The sequence below is a fragment of the Pseudophryne corroboree genome, chromosome 9 (genome assembly GCF_028390025.1).
Source record: "Pseudophryne corroboree isolate aPseCor3 chromosome 9, aPseCor3.hap2, whole genome shotgun sequence".
Lineage (NCBI taxonomy): Eukaryota > Metazoa > Chordata > Amphibia > Anura > Myobatrachidae > Pseudophryne > Pseudophryne corroboree.
In genome coordinates, this window is record NC_086452.1 from 190,632,568 (window position 1) to 190,649,892 (window position 17,325).

At 47.1% G+C, this 17,325-nt stretch overlaps 1 long non-coding RNA gene across 1 annotated transcript; it reads right to left on the bottom strand.

Annotated features, from left to right (window-relative positions):
• Positions 1 to 300: 300 nt before the first annotated feature.
• Positions 301 to 8,613, bottom strand: LOC134956870 (uncharacterized). The gene is made up of 3 exons (XR_010186247.1): positions 8,477 to 8,613; positions 8,189 to 8,401; positions 301 to 565 (listed from the first exon to the last, which is right to left on the bottom strand). It is a non-coding gene; the product is annotated as an uncharacterized LOC134956870 (long non-coding RNA).
• Between the last annotated feature and the right edge of the window lie 8,712 nt (positions 8,614 to 17,325).

Sequence of the window (17,325 nt, forward strand, 5' to 3'; positions counted from 1 at the left end):
CCAGAGCTGGAGGTCACTTGTTGAGCTGCCATCAATGTTATGTTGTTGCTCAAATTATTAATGCTAGCATTCAGTTGTGTGTTGGTTGCAGTGTGGCTGGCTACAATCCGGGATAACGACTCATTCACAACCTGGTTGTGCTGAATGAGTTGAACGAGTGCCTGCTGATGGCGCTGTTGCTCATCAATGATGCGCGTTAAATGAGCCAGCATTTGGTTGTTGTCAGCCCTTATTTGCTCCATCGATGTTGCGATTCGGCCTACTTGTACAATCAGTCTGCCCGAGTTGCGAAAAATGCGCGGTAGATGATGGGGCAGACTGGCAAGGTGTTGGGTATGTGCGGTCAGGCTGGCATTGCTTTGGGCCTGTTGGCTTGTCCAACTGGCCCAAAAGTCATCTGGTATTTGTGTTTGGGGTGGAGCTTGTGCCAGGTGTGGACTCATGGAGGCTTGGGGGATATCCTGCAGCTGTATTGGCTGGCTCGGGTCAACAGGTGTAAGTTGCAGTGTGATGGTTGCCTGTTGGTCTTGTCCCTGCTGGTCCACGTCGGCCATCAAGCTGGGCTCTGTATGGGGTGGCCAACATGCAATGTTTATTTTTCTATTAATTTATTTGCTAGTTCTACACATTACTACATTCATAATACTCCATTTTACAAGTTTTTTGACTTGTTTTTGTAAACTTATAATTAGAGATGAGCGGGTTCGGTTTCTCTGAATCCGAACCCGCACGAACTTCATGTTTTTTTTCACGGGTCCGAGCGACTCGGATCTTCCCGCCTTGCTCGGTTAACCCGAGCGCGCCCGAACGTCATCATGACGCTGTCGGATTCTCGCGAGACTCGGATTCTATATAAGGAGCCGCGCGTCGCCGCCATTTTCACACGTGCATTGAGATTGATAGGGAGAGGACGTGGCTGGCGTCCTCTCCATTTAGATTAGGAGAGAGAGAGAGAGATTGACCTGAGGCTGATTCTGTAGAAGAGAGTGCAGAGTTTAGTGACTGACCACAGTGACCACCAGCAGTGCAGTTGTTTTATTTAATATATCCGTTCTCTGCCTGAAAAAAACGGTACACACAGTGACTCAGTCACATACCATATCTGTGTGCACTGCTCAGCCCAGTGTGCTGCATGCCTGCATCATCTATGTATATATTATATATCTGACTGTGCTCAGCTCACACAGCTTATAATTGTGGGGGAGACTGGGGAGCACTGCAGTGCCAGTTATAGGTTATAGCAGGAGCCAGGAGTACAAGACAGTCACATACCATATCTGTGTGCACTGCTCAGCCCAGTGTGCTGCATCATCTATGTATATATTATATATCTGACTGTGCTCAGCTCACACAGCTTATAATTGTGGGGGAGACTGGGGAGCACTGCAGTGCCAGTTATAGGTTATAGCAGGAGCCAGGAGTACATATTATATTAAAATTAAACAGTGCACACTTTTGCTGCAGGAGTGCCACTGCCAGTGTGACTGACCAGTGACCTGACCACACTGACCACCAGTATAGTTAGTAGTATACTATATTGTGATTGCCTGAAAAAGTTAAACACTCGTCGTGTGACTTCACTTGTGTGGTGTTTTTTTTTTTATTCTATAAAAAACTCATTCTGCTGACAGACAGTGTCCAGCAGGTCCGTCATTATATAATATATATACCTGTCCGGCTGCAGTAGTGATATATATATATTTTTTATATCATTATTTATCATCCAGTCGCAGCAGACACAGTACGGTAGTTCACGGCTGTAGCTACCTCTGTGTCGGCACTCGGCAGTCCATCCATAATTGTATACCACCTACCCGTGGTTTTTTTTTCTTTCTTCTTTAAACATACATACTACTACATCTCTTTATCAACCAGTCTATATTAGCAGCAGACACAGTACAGTACGGTAGTTCACGGCTGTGGCTACCTCTGTGTCGGCACTCGGCAGTCCGTCCATAATTGTATACCACCTAACCGTGGTTTTTTTTTCTTTCTTCTTTATACATACATACTACGACATCTCTTTATCAACCAGTCTATATTAGCAGCAGACACAGTACAGTACGGTAGTTCACGGCTGTGGCTACCTCTGTGTCGGCACTCGGCAGTCCGTCCATAATTGTATACCACCTAACCGTGTGTTTTTTTTCTTTCTTCTTCATACATACATACTACGACATCTCTTTATCAACCAGTCTATATTAGCAGCAGACACAGTACAGTACGGTAGTTCACGGCTGTGGCTACCTCTGTGTCGGCACTCGGCAGTCCGTCCATAATTGTATACCACCTAACCGTGGTTTTTTTTTCTTTCTTCTTTATACATACATACTACGACATCTCTTTATCAACCAGTCTATATTAGCAGCAGACACAGTACAGTACGGTAGTTCACGGCTGTGGCTACCTCTGTGTCGGCACTCGGCAGTCCGTCCATAATTGTATACCACCTAACCGTGGTTTTTTTTTCTTTCTTCTTCATACATACATACTACGACATCTCTTTATCAACCAGTCTATATTAGCAGCAGACACAGTACAGTACGGTAGTTCACGGCTGTGGCTACCTCTGTGTCGGCACTCGGCAGTCCGTCCATAATTGTATACCACCTACCCGTGGTTTTTTTTTCTTTCTTCTTTATACATACATACTACTACATCTCTTTATCAACCAGTCTATATTAGCAGCAGACACAGTACAGTACGGTAGTTCACGGCTGTGGCTACCTCTGTGTCGGCACTCGGCAGTCCGTCCATAATTGTATACCACCTAACCGTGGTTTTTTTTTCTTTCTTCTTCATACATACATACTACGACATCTCTTTATCAACCAGTCTATATTAGCAGCAGACACAGTACGGTAGTTCACGGCTGTAGCTACCTCTGTGTCGGCACTCGGCAGTCCGTCCATAATTGTATACTAGTATCCATCAATCTCCATTGTTTACCTGAGGTGCCTTTTAGTTGTGCCTATTAAAATATGGAGAACAAAAATGTTGAGGTTCCAAAATTAGGGAAAGATCAAGATCCACTTCCACCTCGTGCTGAAGCTGCTGCCACTAGTCATGGCCGAGACGATGAAATGCCAGCAACGTCGTCTGCCAAGGCCGATGCCCAATGTCATAGTACAGAGCATGTCAAATCCAAAACACCAAATATCATTAAAAAAAGGACTCCAAAACCTAAAATAAAATTGTCGGAGGAGAAGCGTAAACTTGCCAATATGCCATTTACCACACGGAGTGGCAAGGAACGGCTGAGGCCCTGGCCTATGTTCATGGCTAGTGGTTCAGCTTCACATGAGGATGGAGGCACTCAGCCTCTCGCTAGAAAAATGAAAAGACTCAAGCTGGCAAAAGCAGTAGCACCGCAAAGAACTGTGCGTTCTTCGAAATCCCAAATCCACAAGGAGAGTCCAATTGTGTCGGTTGCGATGCCTGACCTTCCCAACACTGGACGTGAAGAGCATGCGCCTTCCACCATTTGCACGCCCCCTGCAAGTGCTGGAAGGAGCACCCGCAGTCCAGTTCCTGATAGTCAGATTGAAGATGTCAGTGTTGAAGTACACCAGGATGAGGAGGATATGGGTGTTGCTGGCGCTGGGGAGGAAATTGACCAGGAGGATTCTGATGGTGAGGTGGTTTGTTTAAGTCAGGCACCCGGGGAGACACCTGTTGTCCGTGGGAGGAATATGGCCGTTGACATGCCTGGTGAAAATACCAAAAAAATCAGCTCTTCGGTGTGGAACTATTTCAACAGAAATGCGGACAACAGGTGTCAAGCCGTGTGTTCCCTTTGTCAAGCTGTAATAAGTAGGGGTAAGGACGTTAACCACCTCGGAACATCCTCCCTTATACGTCACCTGCAGCGCATTCATAATAAGTCAGTGACAAGTTCAAAAACTTTGGGTGACAGCGGAAGCAGTCCACTGACCAGTAAATCCCTTCCTCTTGTAACCAAGCTCACGCAAACCACCCCACCAACTCCCTCAGTGTCAATTTCCTCCTTCCCCAGGAATGCCAATAGTCCTGCAGGCAATGTCACTGGCAATTCTGACGAGTCCTCTCCTGCCTGGGATTCCTCCGATGCATCCTTGCGTGTAACGCCTACTGCTGCTGGCGCTGCTGTTGTTGCTGCTGGGAGTCGATGGTCATCCCAGAGGGGAAGTCGTAAGACCACTTTTACTACTTCCACCAAGCAATTGACTGTCCAACAGTCCTTTGCGAGGAAGATGAAATATCACAGCAGACATCCTACTGCAAAGCGGATAACTGAGGCCTTGGCATCCTGGGTGGTGAGAACCGTGGTTCCGGTATCCATCATTACTGCAGAGCCAACTAGAGACTTGTTGGAGGTACTGTGTCCCCGGTACCAAATACCATCTAGGTTCCATTTCTCTAGGCAGGCGATACCGAAAATTTACACAGACCTCAGAAAAAGAGTCACCAGTGTCCTAAAAAATGCAGCTGTACCCAATGTCCACTTAACCACGGACATGTGGACAAGTGGAGCAGGGCAGGGTCAGGACTATATGACTGTGACAGCCCACTGGGTAGATGTATGGACTCCCGCCGCAAGAACAGCAGCGGCGGCACCAGTAGCAGCATCTCGCAAACGCCAACTCTTTCCTAGGCAGGCTACGCTTTGTATCACCGGTTTCCAGAATACGCACACAGCTGAAAACCTCTTACGGCAACTGAGGAAGATCATCGCGGAATGGCTTACCCCAATTGGACTCTCCTGTGGATTTGTGGCATCGGACAACGCCAGCAATATTGTGTGTGCATTAAATATGGGCAAATTCCAGCACGTCCCATGTTTTGCACATACCTTGAATTTGGTGGTGCAGAATTTTTTAAAAAACGACAGGGGCGTGCAAGAGATGCTGTCGGTGGCCAGAAAAATTGCGGGACACTTTCGGCGTACAGGCACCACGTACAGAAGACTGGAGCACCACCAAAAACTACTGAACCTGCCCTGCCATCATCTGAAGCAAGAAGTGGTAACGAGGTGGAATTCAACCCTCTATATGCTTCAGAGGTTGGAGGAGCAGCAAAAGGCCATTCAAGCCTATACAATTGAGCACGATATAGGAGGTGGAATGCACCTGTCTCAAGCGCAGTGGAGAATGATTTCAACGTTGTGCAAGGTTCTGATGCCCTTTGAACTTGCCACACGTGAAGTCAGTTCAGACACTGCCAGCCTGAGTCAGGTCATTCCCCTCATCAGGCTTTTGCAGAAGAAGCTGGAGACATTGAAGGAGGAGCTAACACGGAGCGATTCCGCTAGGCATGTGGGACTTGTGGATGGAGCCCTTAATTCGCTTAACAAGGATTCACGGGTGGTCAATCTGTTGAAATCAGAGCACTACATTTTGGCCACCGTGCTCGATCCTAGATTTAAAGCCTACCTTGGATCTCTCTTTCCGGCAGACACAAGTCTGCTGGGGTTGAAAGACCTGCTGGTGAGAAAATTGTCAAGTCAAGCGGAACGCGACCTGTCAACATCTCCTCCTTCACATTCTCCCGCAACTGGGGGTGCGAGGAAAAGGCTCAGAATTCCGAGCCCACCCGCTGGCGGTGATGCAGGGCAGTCTGGAGCGACTGCTGATGCTGACATCTGGTCCGGACTGAAGGACCTGACAACGATTACGGACATGTCGTCTACTGTCACTGCATATGATTCTCTCACCATTGAAAGAATGGTGGAGGATTATATGAGTGACCGCATCCAAGTAGGCACGTCACACAGTCCATACTTATACTGGCAGGAAAAAGAGGCAATTTGGAGGCCATTGCACAAACTGGCTTTATTCTACCTAAGTTGCCCTCCCACAAGTGTGTACTCCGAAAGAGTGTTTAGTGCCGCCGCTCACCTTGTCAGCAATCGGCGTACGAGGTTACATCCAGAAAATGTGGAGAAGATGATGTTCATTAAAATGAATTATAATCAATTCCTCCGCGGAGACATTGACCAGCAGCAATTGCCTCCACAAAGTACACAGGGAGCTGAGATGGTGGATTCCAGTGGGGACGAATTGATAATCTGTGAGGAGGGGGATGTACACGGTGATATATCGGAGGGTGATGATGAGGTGGACATCTTGCCTCTGTAGAGCCAGTTTGTGCAAGGAGAGATTAATTGCTTCTTTTTTGGGGGGGGTCCAAACCAACCCGTCATATCAGTCACAGTCGTGTGGCAGACCCTGTCACTGAAATGATGGGTTGGTTAAAGTGTGCATGTCCTGTTTTGTTTATACAACATAAGGGTGGGTGGGAGGGCCCAAGGACAATTCCATCTTGCACCTCTTTTTTCTTTTATTTTTCTTTGCGTCATGTGCTGTTTGGGGAGGGTTTTTTGGAAGGGACATCCTGCGTGACACTGCAGTGCCACTCCTAAATGGGCCCGGTGTTTGTGTCGGCCACTAGGGTCGCTAATCTTACTCACACAGTCAGCTACCTCATTGCGCCTCTTTTTTTCTTTGCGTCATGTGCTGATTGGGGAGGGTTTTTTGGAAGGGACATCCAGCGTGACACTGCAGTGCCACTCCTAAATGGGCCCGGTGTTTGTGTCGGCCACTAGGGTCGCTAATCTTACTCACACAGTCAGCTACCTCATTGCGCCTCTTTTTTTCTTTGCGTCATGTGCTGATTGGGGAGGGTTTTTTGGAAGGGACATCCTGCGTGACACTGCAGTGCCACTCCTAAATGGGCCCGGTGTTTGTGTCGGCCACTAGGGTCGCTAATCTTACTCACACAGTCAGCTACCTCATTGCGCCTCTTTTTTTCTTTGCGTCATGTGCTGATTGGGGAGGGTTTTTTGGAAGGGACATCCTGCGTGACACTGCAGTGCCACTCCTAAATGGGCCCGGTGTTTGTGTCGGCCACTAGGGTCGCTAATCTTACTCACACAGTCAGCTACCTCATTGCGCCTCTTTTTTTCTTTGCGTCATGTGCTGATTGGGGAGGTTTTTTTGGAAGGGACATCCTGCGTGACACTGCAGTGCCACTCCTAAATGGGCCCGGTGTTTGTGTCGGCCACTAGGGTCGCTAATCTTACTCACACAGTCAGCTACCTCATTGCGCCTCTTTTTTTCTTTGCGTCATGTGCTGATTGGGGAGGGTTTTTTGGAAGGGACATCCTGCGTGACACTGCAGTGCCACTCCTAAATGGGCCCGGTGTTTGTGTCGGCCACTAGGGTCGCTAATCTTACTCACACAGTCAGCTACCTCATTGCGCCTCTTTTTTTCTTTGCGTCATGTGCTGATTGGGGAGGGTTTTTTGGAAGGGACATCCTGCGTGACACTGCAGTGCCACTCCTAGATGGGCCAGGTGTTTGTGTCGGCCACTAGTGTCGCTTAGCTTAGTCATCCAGCGACCTTGGTGCAAATTTTAGGACTAAAAATAATATTGTGAGGTGTGAGGTATTCAGAATAGACTGAAAATGAGTGGAAATTATGGTTTTTGAGGTTAATAATAATATGGGATCAAAATGACCCCCAAATTCTATGATTTAAGCTGTTTTTTAGTGTTTTTTAAAAAAAACACCCGAATCCAAAACACACCCGAATCCGACAAAAAAAATTCGGTGAGGTTTTGCCAAAACGCGGTCGAACCCAAAACACGGCCGCGGAACCGAACCCAAAACCAAAACACAAAACCCGAAAAATTTCAGGCGCTCATCTCTACTTATAATGTGTTTTTTCGCCAAAAACATATATACCATCACAGGCGTGCACATAGACAGACTTGAGTAATCCTCACCTAACTACCTCCCCTCCACAGCATTACAGTGTTATGTCACCTCCCCTGGCCACGATATAGACTGCTTACCTGGATAGTCCAGAGGAGCGGAGCAAGTAAGCAGTCTACATACCGGACAGGGGAGATGTGTGAACACTATAATGTTGTGGAGGATTTTTTTATTTTTTATTTTGGTTTTTATATTTATTTTAATGTGCACGTGTGTGGCCTAAATTTGTACAAATGTATGTTCTTTTTTAATAATGATGTTGGCGATATCAACCACTAAGACCTTGAAAAATTGAACATTTTCACCTTTAGCAATTGAAGACGTAACATCACATTGCTTGTTATGTCAAACATGTAATCTCAACTCCAACTCACAACATAGTAACTGTACTGTGTAGATTATTTGCTATGTGTTTAGTTTCTGTTTTGACTCACCAGATAACTGAGGTGATCGGGGCTCATCACTCTGTGGACTCGCCAATAGTGCCAGTGGTGGCTGGGGTGACACTGCAGAAATGCGCCGCCTGGGTGGGGAAGATGGAGCCGCAGATTCCGTGCCAAGACGCCGTGTCTTACTTGGCCTCCTGGGTAAGTGGCCCGAGCCCTGTGATGGGCGCCTTACAGGAGGTCGGCTTACAGAAGCAGAACCTATGAGAATATATAAACATTAATATTTTGTACTTCTATGTGTTTGCAGAATATGTGACTACAGTGAAGTCTTACCTGCAATCCCAGCATCATCCTGAGTTGTCTGAGGCCTGTCTGGCCGGCTGGTCTGTCGGACTGTTGAAAAAGTGGAGCAAACATTATTACCATGCTTTGTGTAAAAATTACAACTGCAAAGCCTTAGTGTACTGTAACCATCTATTAGGTATTCGAAAATAAACTAATTTCTGCGAAAGATCTTTGTGCTTCCTTAATTTGTGGTGTATATCAAAATGTACATGGTGTTGCACAAAATAAATCTGTTACATTTGAGAATTATGCGTCAGATATTGCATAGATTGACTACTTGCAAATGTTACCAAAATGTAATTTTGAATTAATATAACCTTTTTTAGGAAGTAAATAAATCAAATATTTTAAAAAACAATTAGATACAACACCGATGTCCAAGCAATATCGCAAAATTATTATGGCAAATACACATACCAGCAGGCATTGCACCTGTTTTAGCGCAAAAATATAAAAAAAAAACAGCCAAGGCAAGATGGAAAATGCCATTTCTAAACACAAACACACCTTAAGGGTGCATAGGCCTGCAATATCTGACCAACAATTTTTGCATAATTTACCCTTAAAAAATGATTTAAAAAACATTTAGAGGACATTTAAATAAAAATATAACAAATCAAACTCACCATCCTGCGTGGGTCGGTCCGAATCCCGTACATGAGTAGCAGACACCACTTCTGCAGGAATCAATGCCCGCACAGGCTCCTCCCACTCCCGATAGGTTGCCCGGAAAGGGGGGCCACCTCCGGTTTTTCGGGCTGATTTTGCCTCTTTGGCCATCTTGGCCTTGACACGCCGCTTTATGTCATAGAACCTCTTGCGACACGTGTCCTCAGTCCGCCTCCCCACACCCTCACTATTGACGGCAACTATTACTTGCCCCCACAGGACAGACTTCCTGCGGGAGGACACCTTGCCAGCATCCTGACCAAACAATTGGCGATGGTGCTTCATCAGCTCACGCACCAACGCCATGTTTTCAGCATAGCTGAACTTAATATTCCTGCCAGTCTTGGTAGTGGTGCGTGGCTGCGGAGCCACAACACCATCACTATCACTGGAGAATACAGCAACAGGCACCCCCTCCTCCTCCTCCTCACTACCCCCCTCCACCTCACTAACAGCCTCCACCTCACTAACAGCCTCCACCTCACTACCAGCCTCCACCTCACTACCAGCCTCCACCTCACTACCAGCCTCCACCTCACTAACCTCCGCCACCACACTGACCTCTGAGTCTGACATGATGACAAACGACAAAAAACACTGAAAAATCAAAACACAAAACACACTCCTCCACTACTACTACTACTACACACCACACAGCCAACACACACGCTCACTCACTCACAAACAATGACAAAAGACTTTAAAAAAAAAACAAGGACAAAAAAATTGACAAACTGAGAAAAAACAATACGACAAATATGACAAGACTACTTACACACACAGTACAGCACTCAACAATCACAAAACTCCTCTCCAAAACCTCCAAAAACTCCACCAAACTCACCAACTCCAAATACACCTTCCTCTCTCCTCTCCACTAGCTAAACCCACGAGGTGCGGTGTGTTTGGGGCGGTTTTATAGTAATATGCACAGACACTCCTCCTTCACGAATACAACCAATCACGGACGCGTGACAAAAACGAAACTTAGGACTAAAAACGCGGCAGCAATTTCTAAATCACTGCCGTAACAGACATGTGACGCAGTCATAAAAATAAACAAAAACGCGGCCGCGAAACAACAAACGCGGCCGCATTATACAGCAGAAAACCACGAATGACATCGACATCGGAACAACAGAAAAACACGAATACGACAGCTTAGTAAATGAGTCGTAATCAATTCAAAAAGTTGCAATTTTACACTGTCGATGTCATTCGTGATTGAACTTTGACCTGAATCTGGAAAATACGAATCTTAGTAAATTTCCCCCCTAGGCAGCGAGCTTGTGGGGTAGGATTGATTGTCGAGTTCTCAACAGTGATAGAGATATCAGGTTGGTATCTACAGTATTATTGGCCGGTGAAAATATAATTAACTCTGTTTTGGAAATATTAAGTTTGAGGCGGCGAGATGACATCCAAGATGAAACGAAAGGAAGTCATTCAGTGACAAATCTGGGAAGTATAGGTAGATTTGAGTATCATCTGCATACAGATGATATTGAAATGCAAAAGAGCTGATTATTTTACCAAGGGATGTGATATAGATTAACAAAAGCAGAGGACCTAAGACTGAGTCTTGCGGTACGCCAACTGAAAGAGGTAGCAAAGAGGAGGTGGATTCAAAGAAGCGAACACTGAAGGAGCAATTAGATAGGTAGGAGAGGAACCAAGAAAGGGCTGTGTCTTGAAGACCTAGGGATTGTAGTTTTTGTATGAGAAGAGTGTGGTCAACAGTGTCAAAAGCAGCAGAGAGATCTAGAAGAATAAGAAGTAAGCAATGGCCTTTAGACTTTGCAGTGACCAGATCATTCACTAATTTAGTCAATGCTGTCTCTTTGGAGTGTTGGGAATGAAAGTCTGATTGAAGAGGGTCCAATAAATTGTGTGAGTTAAGAAAGTGTATGAGGTGCGTGAAGGCAAGTCTCTCAAGTAGTTTGGAGAGGCAAGGGAGCTGAGAGATCGGATGGTAGTTTGAGAGAGTGTTGGGGGTCAGAATTTAGTTTTTTTCAGAATGGGAGTAAGTACTACATGCTTCAACAGTGAAGTAAAGATACTAGTAGAGAGAGAGAGAGAGAGAGATTACAGATGTTAGTTAAGTTTGGGATGAGCACAGGAGCCAGAGGTCGGGATGTACTAACCTCTCCCGCTGCGGTATCTTGCTTATCTCTGTGCTCCCTGTGGGTTCTTCTCGTTAACTGGTCTCCTCCCGCTCCCCGTCGCTCCCTGTAGTTTTCTCCTCATCAGTTGTCTCTGCTTCCTGACATGTGCACACTGGCATGTGGGACGCTGGATCTTGTTCCCTGCCTGCTTGCCAATCTCAGCGGCTGAGTAAGTCCTGCGCATGCACAACTGACAGGCGGAGTGCAGTGCTGATCAACCGCTATGGAGAGTTCAGGACAGAGTGGCCACGGCGGTGATGAGGCGGAACGCCCATCTATCTACATCCTGCCCATAGATTTAATTATTTCTCATACGTCCTAGAGGATGCTGAGGATGACATCAAGACCATGGGGTATAGACGGGATCCGCAGGAGACTCAAAAGACACTCAAAAGACTTTTCATTGGGTGTGAACTGGCTCCTCCCTCTATGGCTCTCCTCCAGACCCCAGTTTTAGAAATGTGCCCAGGTCGACTGGATGCACTCTGAGGAGCTCTACTGAGTTTCTCTGAAAAGTCTTATGTTAGGTTTTTTATTTTCAGGGAGATCTGCTGGCATCAGACTCCCTGCTTTGTGGGACTGAGGGGGCAGAAGTAGGAACCAACTTCCTAAAGAGTTTCATGGCTCTGCTTCTGGCTGACAGGACACCATTAGCTCCTGAAGGGAACTGAATGCTAGCCGTGCCTAGATGCTCACTCCCACAGCACGCCGTCACCCCCTCACAGAGCCAGAAGTCAGAAGACAGGTGAGTGTTAGAAGACTGATCTTCAATCAAGAAAATGACGGCTAAAGGTACCGAGCGGCTGGCGGGAGCACAGCGCGCCATGTTGCCCACACATACACAGGCACTGCAGGGTGCGGGGGGAGGGGGCGCCCTGGGCAGCATAAAACCTATGGAAACTGGCATAAATAAGGGGCATAAGTTGCTGAGACACAGTCCTACCCCCACCAGTATAAAAAAATTACCTCAGAAAAGCTGAGGAGAAACACACCATTGAAGAGTGGAGCTTCCTCCTCAGTCAGCCAGCACACTGCTCAGCGCCATTTTCTCTCTCTCCTCAGGCTGCAGAGACAACGCTGGTCCTCCTCCACTACTCAACAAGTATCAGGCTGCAAAACAGGGGGTGGGGGCCACAGTGAATTTGGTGCTAAATAATTGTGTGATTAACATTATAAAAGCGCTGAATGTCAGTGGGCATTTTGTGTTCACAGACATTGTGTTGCTGGCGCTGGGTTGTGAATTGGCAAATCCCATCTGTGTCCCTCTGACAGATTTTACTGTGGGTCTGTCCCCTATAAATCCCTGAGTGTCTGTGGTGTGGTTCTGCACGTGTGTGACATGTCTGTGGCAGGGAACTCTGTGGAGACATGTTAGGGACACAGAGGTGTAATATGACACCGAGAGCCTGACTGGGTGAAAGGTTACATGATAGTGTGAATCATATCAGTAAGAGGTTGGACTGAATCTCATACAGAAAATGAAAATAATCTGTTGAAGATGTGATTTTTAATAGTTCTGCCTTTCATCCACAGGGACCTTTCTGGGTCACATACAAATTTGCACAAGTAGTACAAACTGATACCGACATGGACTCTGATTCCTGTGTCGACACTAGTGATTCCAGGGGAATAGGTCCTAAGTTAGCAAAAAAGCATTCAAAACATGTTTTAGCTATAAAGGAGGTGTTAGAAGTTACGAAGCTCCCTCTTTTACCACAAGGAGAGGGTTTACTTTAGTAAAGAAGTAATGTAATTTTCCCTCCACCTCAGGTCTGATTTAACCTGATAAGAAATTTCAGATTCCCAAAAGGAATTCAGGCAGCTTACCTTTTTCCAAAAAAGGTGGGAGTCACCCCACATTTTAGACAGGGCCCTGTCATAAAAGAGAAAAGGTGTTTCTCCCTGCGCCTGGAATGGCTTCACTTAAAGAGCCGACAGACCGCAAGTGAGTGAGGTGATTTATTGATGTGGCCAATGGGACACTACTCAGGCCTACCATTGTCTGTGAGTGGGTGAGTAGTGTTATTGAAAAGTGGTCAGAAAACTTGTCATTAGACATTGACACAATAGATGGAGACGAGATACTCCTAACGTTAGGTCATATCAAAGACGCTGCTGCGTACATACTAGAATCCATGAAATATATAGGTTTCTTGGTATCAAGAACCGCTACCATGGCAGTATCGGCTCGGAGGGCGTTGTGGATTCGCCAGTGGAATGCTGATGTAGATTCCAAAATAAAATATGGTGGCTCTCCCGTATAAAGGTGAGGCCTTGTTTGGTGATGGGCTGGATGCGTTAGTCTCGGCGGCTACCGCAGGTAAGTCGACATTCTTGCCTTATGCTCCTACACCGGCAAAAAAGACACATCACTCTCACATACAGTCCTTTCGGCCCAACAAATACAAAAAGGCCAAAGGTCTCCCCTTTTTTTGCAGGTAAGGGAAGGGAAAAAGGAAAGAAATCCGCAGCGTCTCCCGGATCGCAGGAGCAGAAGTCCACCCCTGCTTCTTCCAAATCTGCAGCATAACGCTGGAGCTCCCTTGTGGGAGTCTGCTCGGGTGGGAGCACGTCTGAAACTTTTCAGCCAAATCTGGATTCAATCTGACCTGGACCAATGGGTCTTACAAATACTGTCCCATGGGTACAAACTAGAGTTTCAAGACGTCCCCCATGCCAATTTTTCAAATCGACCTTGCCAGCTTCTCTTCCGGGAAGAGAGGCAGTAACAACGGCAATTCAAAAATTATGTCAGGATCAGGTCATTGTCCTGGTACCCTTGGCACAGTAAGAAGAAGGTTTTTTTATTCAAGCCTCTTCGTAGTTCCGAAGCCGGAGGGCTCGATCAGACCGATTTTAAACCTGAAAATCTGAATCTCTACCTGAAAAGGTTCAAGTTCAAGATGGAATCCCTGAGGGTAGTGATTTTCAGTCTGGAAGAGGGGGACTTCATGGTGTCAGTAGAAATAAAAGATGCTTACTTGCATGTTCCCATTTATCCTCCTCACCAAGCTTATCTACGATTCGCAGTACAGGATTGCCATTACCAGTTTCAGATGTTGCCGTTCGGACTCTCCACGGCACCGAGGGTATTCACCAAAGTGATGGCGGAGATGATGGTCCTCCTTCGTTAAAAAGGAGTCAATATAATTCCTTATCTGGATGATCTCCTGATAAAAGCGAGATCCAGGGAACAGTTGGTGCAGAACATCGCACTCTCCCTGTCAATACTCCAACAACATAGTTGGATCATGAATTTTCCAAAGTCGCAGTTGGAACCGATGACAAGATTGTCCTTTTTAGGGATGATTCTGGACACAGAAGTACGGAGAGTATTTCTTCCAGTGGAAAAGGCTCTGGAAATCCAGAAAATGGTCAAACAAATATTGAAACCAACAAGCGTGTTGATCCATCAATGCATTCGGTTGTTGGGGAAAATGGTAGCGGCCTACGAGGCCATACAGTTTGGCCGATTTCATGCCAGAGTATTCCAGTGGGACCTGTTGGACAAGTGGTCCGGATGCCACCTACACATACACTGGAAAATAATCCTGTCCCCCAAGCTAGGATTTCACTCCTGTGGTGGCTACACAGTTCTCACCTACTAGAGGGACGCAGGTTTGGGATTCACGACTGGGCCCTAATAACCACGGATGCAAGTCTCCGAGGCTGGAGAGCTGTCACACAGGGGGAAAGCTTCCAAGGAAAATGGTCAAGTAAGGAAGCCTGCCTTCACATAAACGTTCTGGAATTTAGAGCCATTTACAACGGCCTTCTACAAGCGGTACATATTCTCCAAGATCCAGTCGGACAATGTAACAGCAATCACGTACATAAACAGGCAAGGCGGAACGAAAAGCAGAGCGGCAATGGCAGAGGTGACAAGGATTCTCCTCTGGGCAGAAAGACATGTTAGAGCTGTGTCATTCTGGGAGTGGACAACTGGGAAGAAGACTTCCTCAGCAGACACGATCTCCATCCAAGAGAGTGGGGCCTCCACCAAGAAGTCTTCACAGAAGTGACGAGTCTTTGGGGAGTTCCTCAAGTAGACATGATGGCATCTCGTCTAAACAATGTTAGGCGCCGGCGTCCGCGATGTCCTCGCGGCCCGGCGCCTAGCAACTAGGGACGCCGTGCGTGCGTAGCCGCCGGCTCCCTAGCAACACAGGGACGCCGAGCGGCTGAGCCGCCTGGACCCTGGCAACGGGGACACCATGGACGGACCGCGTTCCCCGTTGCGGGGTCAGATTTCAACATACACGCTGGTCTTGTGGGCGTGCAGCAGGGCAGCGGCACAGCATTTAGGGCAATTAGACTGGGGGCATCTGATTGGAGGACTCTTTGTTAAATGCTTCTCAGTGCTTCACACAGACGCCGGTAATAGCTTCCTGCATGCTGTTTTGGTTTGCTGAACGTCTGTTCCAGTCCTGCTGTGTCCGGTCATTCCTGTCCTCAGAAGTCCTGTATCTTGGAGTTGTCATCTCATCCCAAGAAGTCGTTTGGTCACCTGTAGTCCTCAACGATCACCAGAGAATATCGAGTGGTGTTCATGAGTTGCAGCTCTGCCGTGTGTTGCGTCTCAGCCGCTTTATCTTTATATTCTGTTTCGGAGCATTTGCGGAGGGTTCCGCTTCCATAAGTCCTCTCCGGAACTCGGCGGTGCTGGGTAGGAGAGTGGACAAGTGGATATTTTGGTTGTCCTTTTCCCTGGCGGTTTTTCCTCACATATTCTAGTTTCCAGTTAGCTTGTAGCTCCTGGCCTGGTTGTTTAGTCAGAGGGCCCCTTGTTATCACCCTGTCTCGGATTTCCCTTTGTCTCCCATTAAGACCTGAGGGGGCATCGGAGTTGGGCAGACATAATCCGCCCTTCAAACGCGGCTGCCATGGGCTCAAGCAACCATAGTCTCACAGGGGATTTCTGACAGCACGGGCGAGACAACGGAGTTAGGGCGCCAGGGGCTATTTTCCATTCCCGCTCCCTTCCCCAGCATTACGTTCCAGTGCTCCGGTCCTTGCAATAAGATCTCCTCAGACCAGAGTGCTGGAATCATAACAAACAAGAAGCTTCAGAGATATTGTTCCAGGTCGAGAGACCCGCAAGCAATGGCAGTGGATACACTGGTGACCCAGTGGGTGTTTCGGTCAGTATATGTTTTCCCTCCACTTCCACTAATTTCCAAAAGTTCTCAAAATAATAATAAGAACAAGATTTGAGCAATCTTCAATGCCCCAGACTGGCCAAGTAGGGCTTGGTATCCAGATCTTCAGGAGTTGCTCATGGAAGATCCTCGGCCTCTTCCTCTTCGAGAGGACCTACTACAGCAGGGGCCGTGTGTGTATCAAGACTTACCGCGGCTACGTTTGACGGCATGGCTGTTGAGCGTCGGATCCTAGCCCGAAAGGGTATTTACCAAGGAAGTCATCCCCACTCTTTGTCAGGCCAGGAAAGGAGTAACGTCTAAACATTACCACCGTATTTGGTGAATATATGTGTCTTGGTGTGAATCCAAGAAGGCTCCTACGGAAGAGTTTGAGTTGGGACGTTTTCTCCATTTTCTCCAAGCTGGTGTGGATGCGGGCCTTAGATTGGGGTCAATCAAGGTCCAGATTTCGGCCTTATAAGTTTTCTTTCAAAAACAATTGGCCTCCTTTCCAGAAGTTCAGACGTTTGTGCAGGGGTTCTGCACTTCCAGCCTCAATTTGTGCTTCCAGTGGCACCATGGAACCTTAATGTGGTGTTGCAGTTCCTTCAATCGGGTTGGTTTGAGCCTCTACAAGAAATAGAGTTGAAGTTTCTCACTTGGAAAGTGGTGATGCTTTTGGCGTTGGCATCCGCAAGGCGGGTGTCTGAATTGGGGGCCTTGTCCCACAAGAGCCCTTACCTGATCTTCCATGAAGATAGGGCAGAGTTGAGAACTCGTCAACATTTTCTTCCAAAGGTGGTTTCCTCTTTCCACATAAACCAACCTATTGTGGTGCCAGTTGCTACTGACACATTTGCTG